General features: G+C 40.5%; 1 long non-coding RNA gene and 1 other non-coding gene across 2 annotated transcripts; both read left to right on the top strand.

Annotated features, from left to right (window-relative positions):
- Positions 1-2,070: 2,070 nt before the first annotated feature.
- Positions 2,071-3,114, top strand: LOC116556127. The gene is made up of 2 exons (XR_004270831.1): positions 2,071-2,378; positions 2,690-3,114. It is a non-coding gene; the product is annotated as an uncharacterized LOC116556127 (long non-coding RNA).
- A 5,518-nt stretch (positions 3,115-8,632) lies between these two features.
- On the top strand, positions 8,633-8,758 carry LOC116556452. Its single transcript, XR_004271002.1, has one exon. It is a non-coding gene; the product is annotated as a U4atac minor spliceosomal RNA (small nuclear RNA).
- Positions 8,759-11,405: the final 2,647 nt, after the last annotated feature.

Raw genomic sequence — 11,405 nt, 5'->3', positions numbered from 1 at the left:
GTGTGCCACCACACTCAGTTAATTTTTGTATTTTTAGTAGAGATGGGGTTTCTCCATGTTGGTCAGGATGGTCTCATCTCCTGACCTCAGGTGATCCACCCACCTCGGCCTCCCCAAGTACTAGGATTACAGACATGAATCACCATGCCTGGCCGCTACTTTTTAAATAGTCAGATGGAAGTATAGAACAATCTATTCATGCTATCTCAAAAGATTATAAATTTTTGAGCCACAAAGGAAAGGTTCTCATCCCTATTTCCATCATTGTTGCCATTGTCAGCTGTGTGATCTTCAGCAATTTCCCTGAGTCTCTGTTTCCTCGTCTGTTAAGTTAGGATACTTGACAACTTTCTCAAGAGAGACTCTGGGAGGGAATTAAGACTAATGCTTTCAAGCACTCATTGTATAAAGGGAATCAATTTCTCTTCTGTCATATAGGATGGTACTACTTATGCACCATCCTTGGGGTAATTGAGAAAACAACTACATGAGGATTCAATAGGATAATAAATAGCATTTATTGTGGGTGTAAAATAGCATTTACCATAGGTGTGATAAATAGTATTTATTATAGGTGTTATTTATTATAGGCATAATAAGTAACATCTTGTTTGGCACATGGAAGGTACTCAGTAATACTAATCTTTTTTCTTTTCTACAGTAGGTCAGAAATTGCGGAGGTTTTCATTGAAGATGATAGCAGTGCCCTTCCACAATGTGACTCTCAAGGCCAGCTTCCTGACACCCATCTGTCCAGAATGACAATTTTTCCTATAAGGAGGCACTTTTGAAGAAGGAAAGGAGAGGGATGTTGATGGGCATTCTGTCAGGCATTCCATCAACTAAGAAATGAATGGGGATCATGCTGGCGGCTGTAATGGATCTGGCAGCCCCATAGTCACTCCTTCTCCCCTGTATTTATCTGTTTACCTATTCCATTTCTTGACTGAAAGCTCCTTGAAGGCAGGTGGTAAGGACCAGTTTTTAATTGTACCTTTCTTTCTGTAGTGACCAGCAAATAATAATATCTGTGAGGAATTACTGACTTCACGGTATCCAAGGAAAGCCAGAAGGTATGAAACTGGGACTGTGGAGCAACCTCTTGCTTTTCATGGAACTTTCAGCCTATGAGGCATTTCAGGGAAAAGAAGTTCTTCCCGGAACCCAGGAAGCTGAGTTCCTCACTTCTCTGAGCTCGGTGCATCTATCTCATGTCTAAGTTTCCTTCGACAAGTGCAGGAGAGGGTGACAGGAAGCCTGCATAATCACCCCTGCCAGCTCACACGCAGGCTGTCTATGACCTCCAGAAGGGACGAGACACCTTTCTACCATTTCACAAGCCTCTGGGCAGGAAGTTCTCTAATCTCAGGTTCCCACGTGACTCAGACAGTCCATTTTTCTATTCTCACATCTCATCTGGTCGAGCTTGACTAAAAATATCATGCGAACCACCCAAGTAAACCCCTGCCTTTGTCTCTTCAAATGGTGTCGGTGATATGTCAATGTACACACACACCAAACTGATATAGTATCGCTAGCAGTGTCTCTTTAAAGAGGAGGTCTTTTAGAAGGCAGAACACTCTACAATAAGAACCTTTTGCTGTGCAAGGTTCAGAGCTGTTGCTGTGGCAACTCCCACAACCTCGCTGAGTATCCAAATAAATAGTTTGTTCTTTTTTTTTTTTTTCTCCCTAAGTAAGAGGGGGGAGGGGAACGATCGATGAGACTTGCTATCGGCATCCATTTGGAGTTGTGGAGTCAGTGCAAAAACTGAGGTTTCCTAAAACGACAAAGAAATAAAGGCTTTGGAAAAAGCCCACACCCCTCAAAGGCTGCAGATGGAAAATGGAAGGGAACTGTGTGCGGGAACCTTAGCAGGCGCCGTGGCTTTGAAAAGAAGCTCCCAGCAGCAAACACCCAGGCAGAAAGAAAGAAAGCTGCGGGGTTCCGACCCCACATTCCGGCGGAGAGCTCGGGCCTCTCTGCGGGGGGACGCCCAGCCTCCCCCGGCCTGCCCCCCACCCCCACTCTCCCTCCTCCGCTCCCCGCACCGCCGCGTCTAACCAACCCGGGATCTCGGGTTAAACAAAGAGAGTGGTATGCCTTAAAAAAAAAAAAATCTTTTCGTGTAATAGGTGATACGTGGAAAATTAATTACAGGAAATAGCACAGCGAAAAGCAGCAGCATTCGTCTTTAAATGGATATGGTTCCCCCCTTCTCCGCCCCCCTACCGGCTCTTCCTCTGCCCTGCGCAGACAGCCACCGCCCCTACCCTCCCCCTAAACTCTTTTATTATCAGTTGAATCACGTCTCGTGCCAAGCAAAAGGTCATTTCAGGTCATCTTGGAGATGAAAGGACGGGGTAACGTATGTAAAGGTGCGAAGATTGGCAAGCCAAAAAATACCTATATACATATACATATAGAGAGCGAGAGAGAGAGAGGTGGGCCGGCGGAGGGGGGGCGGGGGGGTCGCGGTAGTGGGGATGTGAGAAGCGCCAGCATTCTAACAAGAACAGAGTGATGCCAGAAAGACACAGGAAATGTTTCAAAGCATGACAAGCACTACCCAATCTGTAGCTAATTCCTTATAAAAATAAGAACGTGGTTTATAATTGTGAGCTGCCTGGAGGGTAATTAAAGTTTCTAATTGTTCTCATCCAGGATCTCATTTTTGACCGTTTATCAGAGAGCCAGAGATGCCGCCCATTGCGAAAGTGTATGTTCTGGCAACGTGCTGCATCTGCGGGGCTTTGGGAAACCGGCTCTGCTGGGGCAGAGAGGCGGGACTCATCGGAGCCTCCAACAGAAGGGGTTGGGGGCAGAGGGCTGGCTGGTCCAGTCACCCTCTTGAGGGGGATTTAGAACCACCAGGGTACGTGCGCAGTCTATTTAGGGTGTTTCAGTAGCAAGCACAGACCTCTTTGTTTGGAGATAAGAAAAAAACAAAACAAAACCTCGCATACAGTTGTTGTTATTGTTTTCCCTACACTGTTTCCTGGGTAGGGATGGCATGGTTTTTTCTTTCTCTACTAAAAGAGATGCCACTATCTCCTTTGAGTTTGTAATTCAATGCCATTTCAATAAAGACAATTGGCTCTCGCTCTCTCTGAATTCTTGCCAAGTGCATTTTCCCCTTTCTTTTCCTTCCCACTGCTGTATTTGAATGTCCTGTATTTGCCTCACCAATTTTTTTTTCTAAGAAATAAGGTCTTCCCCCTCTCCCCTCCGCCCAGCCCCGCAATAACGCAAATGCTAAGAGCAATCTATCAGGTGAGTGGGAGATTTGGGTAATAAATCGTTTGCTCCCAGATACCAAAAGTTTCTTACATGGAAACTCCCACTACGGCCTCCGCTGCCATGGGCTCCGCTCAACTCCCTCTGGGCTCCGCTCCACTCCCTCTTCTTACTAGTCAGACTCCATCTACCAGCCCCCGTTCTTTCCACACCCACAGAATTTCAAACAGGGAGGCTTCTGAGGCAGCCAGTTAAAGGTAAGCTGATTATTGACAGGTTCTGTAATAGTAAAGCCAATGAGATTTGATGAGATTCATCTGTTACCCTACCCGTCCTGGGAAATAGCTTTTTACAATGGTTATCATCTCAATATGTTGCACCTGCTAGAGAAACTGGCCTTCATATATGCCTATTTCCCAACTCACATCATTATAAAGTCATACTCACTGAAGTTTTACTAGCTCCCTCATTACTAGAGTCATGTGTTTCTAAAGAAATACAAGTCATTTTTGTAACTATTGTAGTTGCTAACAGCAGAACCCTCAACATCCTGGCTATTTGAAGCGAATAGACTCGGTTCTTAACAAAATGGCATTAGTATATTTGGGGTGTAGGGAGGTGGTCATTGTGCAGAATGAAGGGAGGAAGAAATAGTAGTCCACAGGGTCGGGCAAGATACCTTGATTTAGCCAAAGTCAGCAGCTGCCTGATTAATAATTGAAGTACTGCTAATAAGTGGATGAGGATTGGCTGATGCTTACATCAATCAAAAAAATGTGGCACCCCCCCCCCCAAGTAACCAATGAGGCTTTTCAGGCATTGGTCCTTTTCCATTGATGTCAGCTGGGGCATGCAACTGTCACAGAGAGAACATGGCAAGTCTCCTCTCTTTGTCATTTCTGTTGAACAGTATTGTGTTACACATATGAGCAAACCCACAATATTCCATGTTCATATCTTCCCAGATCACCTAAAAGTTCCAACAGACTTAAAATACAATCAGGTATTTCCCATGCCTTACTGAGAAGGAAGAAAGAAAGGGATCTAGTATTGATTAATCACTATATATCAGGTGATAGTCATTTTAAATCACTATCACTCAGTCCTCACGTCAACTCTGTGGATAGTATAATTACTTCATTCCTGATGAGGAAACTGACAAGGTGAGTTGAGTAACTTAGAGATCACTACATATCTAACAAGGGAAGGGGAAAAAAAGCTCATATTAGTGAGGACGCCTTGTTTCAGTGACTATGCTTAGCTTATTACACATTTACTTTCAAATAACCCTATTCTATGCATAATATTGTCTCCATATTATAGATGAAAGTGAGACTCAAGAAACTTAAATAACTTGTTCAAAATCACAAAGCTAGTAAATTCAGGAGCTGGAATTCAGACTCACCCCAGTGTGACGCCCAAAGACCATGCTGTTTCCCTGCAACTGTTGCCTCAAATATTAGCCTGGGATAGAAGAATGAAAGGTTAGTTCTCAGCCTTATTCCCAATAGGATAGCACATGATATGTCCTCAATCCCTCTAAGCTTACTTCAGAAAAATTTACCTTGGCATGTACATAAAGACTGTCCATGATCAGGCATAATGACAGAGTCCCATATGTCTAAAGGAAAGCATTTCAGACAGTTTCATGGAGGATCACAAATAATAAGCCTCTAGGTCTGATCTTAAACTCAGACCTCATGAGTGATGTTGGCTTGCTTAATGTTTCAAAGGCAGCAAAAGTGAAAGACAGGAAATCCCCAGAGCTTATTCTCATTCTAGCTTTTTACTATAAACGCTAAGGTTATTTCTGAATGTAATCACCAAGTCCATCATTTTCAACTGATTTGGCCTAAATTTTAATGAGTGACATTTCTTTACTCAATATATATTAATTGAGTGCTTACTAGGCACCAGGCAATGTGTTCTATATTAACCATACACAAGTGTTTGTGCAATTGACTGGATAATGTTGTCATTCCTTGTTTGGGGAACATCAGAGGAGAAGAAAAAGAAGGGAGAGAGGGAGGATGGAATGAGGTGGGTGGATTTGGCAGACTAAACTGAGTTTGAGGTGCCTGCAGAAGCACCTGCTGGTGTTTCCTGATAAGTAATTAGAACTATGGGTCTGGCTTTCCGGAGACAGATCTGGACTAAAAATACTCAGGATGGACTCACATACGGCAGATGGTAACTCAAGTCATGGTAACTGAGATCATCCAGGGAAACAGGGCAAAATGGGAAAAGAACGGGACTTAGAATAGCAGAGACCAGAAGAACCTGATGTTTAAAGGATATTTAAGATCAAGTACGTTCTCCAATTTTGTTTGTGGCAAAGTAGGCCACCCTTTTCATTAATTCGCTAATTCATCTAACCAGCCCTTACTGATAACCTCCTATATATTAAGTGCTCATAATGCAAGCATGAGTAACATACATTTCCTTGCCTTGAGGGGATATAATAGAGGAAAATTCAAATATATTTATATATAAAGAGCTGTCTATATTCTTTCTGAAAGAAAGAAAAAGAGATTGGTGAGATAGGCTCATAATATAAATGATTCATTTTATTTTATTTTTATTTTGAGATCAAGTTTCACTCTTGTCGCCCAGGCTGGAGTGCAATGGTGCTATCTTGGCTCACTACAACCTCTGCCTCCAGGTTCAAACAATTTTCCTGCCTCAGCCTCCTGAGTAGCTGTGACTACACACACCTGCCGCCACATCCAGATTAATTTTTGTATTTTTAGTAGAGACAAGGTTTCGCCATGTTGGTCAGGCTGGTCTGAAACTCCTGACCTCAGGTGATCTGCCTGCCTCAGCCTCCCAAAGTGCTGGGATTACAGGCATAAGCCACCATGCCCAGCCAATTTTTTTAATTTTTTTTTACTTCCATAGGTTATTGGGGAACAGGTGGTGTTTGGTTACATGACTAAGTTCTTTGGTGGTGATTTGTGAGATTTTGGTGCACTCATCACCCGAGCAGTGCACACTGCACCCAGTTTGCCCAATTTGTAATCTTTTATCCCTCGTTCCCTTTCTACCCTTTCCCCTTGAGTCCCCAAAGCCCATTGTGTCATTCTTATGCCTTTGCATCTTCATAGCTTAGCTACCACTTATGAATGAGAATATACGATGTTTGTTTTTCCATTCCTGAGTTACTTCACTAAGAATAATAGTCTCCAATGTCATCCAGGTTGCTGATAATTCCATTAATTCATTTCTTTTATGGCTAAGTAGTATTCCATTATATATATATATATATATATATGCAAATATATATATGTGTATATATATATATATATAATGGAATATATATATGTTTATCCACTCATTAATTGATGAGCATTTGAGTTGATCCCACATTTTTGCAATTGTGAATTATGCTGCTATAAACATGAGTATGCAAGTATCTTTTTCGTATAATGACTTATTTTCCTTTGGGTATACACCCAGTAGTGGGATTGCTGGATCAAATGGTAGTACTACTTTTAGATCTTTAAGAAATCTCCACACTGTTTTCCATAGTGGTTGAACTAGTTTACATTCCCTCCAGCAGCGTAGAAGTGTTTCCTGTTTGCCACATCCCTGCCAACATCTATTATTTTTTTATTTTTTTATTATGGCCATTCTTGCAGGAGTAAAGCAGCATCACATTGTGGTTTTGGTTTGCATTTCCCTGATCATTAGTGATATTGATATGTCACTATCATATGTGTATAGGCCATTTATATATATATATATATATGCACGTGTGTGTGTGTGTGTGTATATATATCTTCTTTTGAGAATTGTCTATTCATGTCCTTAGCCTACTTTTTGATGGGATTGTTTATTTCTTGCTAATTTGTTTGAGTTTGTTGTAGATTCTGGATATTAGTTCTTTGTCAGACGTATAGATTGGGGAAATTTTCTCCCAGTCTGTGGGTTTACTGTTTACTCTGCTGACTGTTCCATTTGCTGTGCAAAAGCTCTTTAGTTTAATTAAGTCCCAGGTATTTATTTTTATTGCATTTGCTTTTGGGTTCTTATTCATGAAATCCTTGGCTAAGCCAATGTCTAGAAGGGGTTTTCTGATGTTATCTTCCAGAATTTTTATAGTTTCAGGTCTTAGATTTAAGTCCTTGATCTATCTTATGTTGATTTTTATATAAGGTGAGAGATGAGGATCCAGTTTCATTCTCCTACATGTGGCTTGCCAATTATCCCAGCACTATTTGTTGAATAGGGCATCCTTTCCCTACCTTTTGTTTTTATTTGCTTTGTTGAAAATCAGTTGGCTGTAAGTATTTGGGTCTATTTCTGGGTTTTCTATTCTGTTCCATTGGTCTATGTACCTATTTTTATGCCAGAACCATGCTGTTTTGGTGATTATGGCCTTATAGTGTAGTTTAAGATTAGGTAATGTGATGCCTCCAGATTTTTCACTTAGTCTTGCTTCAACTACGCAGGCTCTTTTTCCGTTCTATATGAACTTTAGAATTGTTTTTTCTAGTTCTGTGAAGAATGACAGTGGTTTTTGATGGTAATTGCCTTGAATTTGTAGACTGCTTTTGGCAGTATGGCTGACAATGAAATTTAAATTGGACCTTGGGAAATGAATAGGGTGGAAAATAAAAGAAATCTGACTTCTGTATCTTTTATACAGTGTATATACTTTATAAATACTAACAATGGGATAGACTAAAAACATGCCAAGAAAAAACAGAATATAGGTGCCAGGCGCAGTGCCTCATGCCTGTAATCCCAGCACTTTGGGAAGCTGAGGCAGGTGGATCACAGGGTAAGGAGTTTGAGAGCAGCCTGGCCAGTGTGATGAAACTCCGTTTCTACCAAAAAAAAAATTAGCCACATGGTGGTGCACACCTGTAGACCCAACTACTGGGGAGGGTGAGGCAGGAGAATCGCTTGAACCCAGGAGATGGAAGTTGCAGTGAGCCGAGATCGCGCCACTGCACTCCAGTTTGGGCGACAGAGCAAGACTCCGTCTAATGGAACGGGAAGGGAAGGGGAGGGGAGGGGAGGAGAAGTCGGGGGAAGGAGAGGGGAAGGGAGGGGGAGAAAATTATTTTTCTTTTCCAGTTTTGGAAAAGAAAGGAACCTGACTTCCAGACTTACTACAAAACTACAGTAATCAGTCAGTATCGCAAAGTATTGGCATAAGCGTAGACATAGCAATCCATGGGAACAGTAATAGGCCTACACATATACGGTCAATTGATTTGCACTGAGGGAACCAAGTTATTTCAATGGGGATAGGATAGCGTTTTAAAGCAAAAAGCCACTAAAACAATTGACATCCACATACAAACGAAAAAAAAAAAAAAAACTTTAACCTTTACCTTGCACTCTACACTAAGGATTATAGCCATAAATTTAAAGATTTATAGAGCTAACCATTCTTTCCTTGGGGTTGTGCTACTGTCCAATGAGTGTGTAGTGAGGGCACTACTGCTAATGCCTTCACAACACACCCACATCAACTAGAACTTTGCTTTACTTTGGTGTAATTTTTGGAAAAATGAAAACCCAATTTTCCACGACGATAAAAAATAAATAAATAAAATTTTAAAAATGATTTCTAGATCTAAAACTATAAAATGACTAAAGTAAAACATAAGATAAAATCTTCATAATCTTGAGTTAAGCAAAGATTTTTTATATAGGACAAAAAATTGTGAACTATACAAGAAAAAACTGATAACTTGAAATTTTTCAAATTCCACTTTTCAAAAGACACTAAGAAAATTAGTAGACAAGCTACATACTGGGAGAAAATATTGGCAAAATTTATATCTGATAACTAACATATTTAGAATATATAAAGAATTCTCAAAATTCAATAAGACAATCCATTAGTAAAAAGTGCAAAATATTTGAATATACATCTCACCAAAGAAAATATACATGTCAAACAGGTGCCAAAAAAAAAAGGCTCAACATGACTGCTCATTAAAGGAATATAAGTTATAGCCATAATGAAATGCCACTATACACAGCTAATTTTTTATTTATTTATTTGAGATGGAGTCTCACTCTGTCACCCAGGCTGGAGTGCAGTGGCGTGATCTCAGCTCACCACAACCTCCACCTCCCGGATTCAAGCCATTATCCTGCCTCTGCCTCCCAAGCAGCTGAGATTATAGGTATGAGCTTCCACTCCTGGCTAATTTTTGTATGTTTGCTTAGTAGACATGAGATATGAGGTTTCCCCATGTTGACCAGGCTGGTCTCAAACTCCTGACCTCAGGTGATCCACCCACCTCGACCTCCCAAAGTGCTGGGATTACAGGTGTGAGCCACTGAGTACAGCCTACACAGCTAAAATTTAAAACACTCACAATACCAAGTAGTGGCAAGGACACAGAGAAGGTGGAATTTCTATACTTTGCTAGTGAGAATGCAAAATGCCACAGCTGCTTTGGGTAACAGTGTGGCAGTTTCTTACGAAGTTAAATGTATACTTACCACATGACCCAGCAGTCCCATTCCTGGGACTGTAGAGAAATAAAAATATATATCTATGTAAAGACCTGCATGCAAATGTTTATAGAAACTTTATTCTTAGCAAAAATTGGAAATAACTCACATGTGCATCAACTAGTGAATTAATAAACAAATTATTGTACATTCCTACAATGGAATACCACTCAGCAATAAAAAGAAACAAATTACCGATAAATGAAACAATAGGGGCAAACCTCAAAAGCATCAGGCTAAATCAAAGAAGACAGATTTGATTTACATAGCATTCTGGGAAAAAAGCGAAACTGTAAGTGACAAAAATCAGATCACTGAGAATAAGAATGAAAGTAGAATATTTACTGCAAAGGAGAATAAAGGAAGTTTTAGGAACAATGAAAATGACTCTGACAGTGGTTATGTGACTGTACACATTTGTCAAAGCTCATTGAACCGTATCCTTACAAGGAATTAATTTTATTTTATGTAAATTATACCATAAAACTGATAGAAAGAAAACTGACTAAAATGACCAACAAATGAACTGAGTAAGCTATTTGAACCAACTGCAAACTTAAAAACTGTTAAAGGGCTCATTATTTTTACTCTGCAATCACTAAATAAGCACAAGGCTAAGAGCAGTCTCAAACTTTTTATAAATGAATGTGATACAAATTTTTCTATTGTATATAGACCTGTACACTGGACACAATCTGTGTATTAATTAAAAATCTTATAACCAATCTGACCTGACCTCCTTCTGCTCCCAAGGCTGCGGGATCCAAGAACACAGATGCTAAGAACTCAGCTAACCAACTCCTCTTCCATTCTCCTCTTCCCAGACCTGGGCATCAACCCAGGAAAAGTACACAAAGAGGAAAAAATAATGAGGAAGGGTTGATTTTATTTCCAGCAGATTCGCTGTCTAATTTCTTTTGGAGAGTGGCTGATCTGAACCCTATTGGTGTAGTTTTTCAACACTGTCTACAAAACTTGGCATATCTTTCAGCAGTCAGTTCTCTAGGTCAGAATGGGGGACTATTTTTCTTTAACAGATCATTGACCCAGATTAAAAATCACTTATAGACCAGATACCAAGTAGGTCTCCTGGTGGAGATGAGCCTTGAGCCAGGTTCTGAAGGAAGATTGGAACATGACTTGGCAGAGAGAAAAGGGAAGGAAATCACCGAAAGCAGGGGACCAGCAAGAGAACAGTGAACAGGTCTGCCTGACTGGTTCAATAGAATCTTCTTTTGGAAAGTATGACAGTATCCCACAGAGTCTACTCACCCATGAAAACCACAGATTTTCTGTGCCTCCTGTCTCCTCCCCCTTCAAACTTTTCAGCATAGCCAAGCTGCCTTTCCCCCAAACATTTGTACATTCTTTTTTTGCCTTCACAAAAAAAATCACTCCCCTGGAGGATAACATCGAATCATTCATCCTGGCAGGTTTAAATTTGGTCCCAACCTGCCGCTCCACCCAAATCTTTTAATAGCTACTATTTTTTTTTTTTTTTTACAAATTCAGTGCTCTAGTCAGACTTTTCAATACATCATTTCAAGAAGATGCCAAATATATGGCCATTTTCATGCTTTCATTGACACACACAACCCTTAGGGAGAATGCTTTCTCATCCAGCTTTTATGTCCTGACCTTCCTTAAAGTACTTGGCAAATTCCTCAGGAAAGCTCACAGCTCGCGTG

The sequence above is a fragment of the Sapajus apella genome, unplaced genomic scaffold (genome assembly GCF_009761245.1).
Source record: "Sapajus apella isolate SASKATOON/1434 unplaced genomic scaffold, GSC_monkey_1.0 scaffold16, whole genome shotgun sequence".
Classification (NCBI taxonomy): Eukaryota; Metazoa; Chordata; class Mammalia; order Primates; family Cebidae; genus Sapajus; species Sapajus apella.
This window is presented reverse-complemented; position numbering and strand designations above follow the sequence as displayed.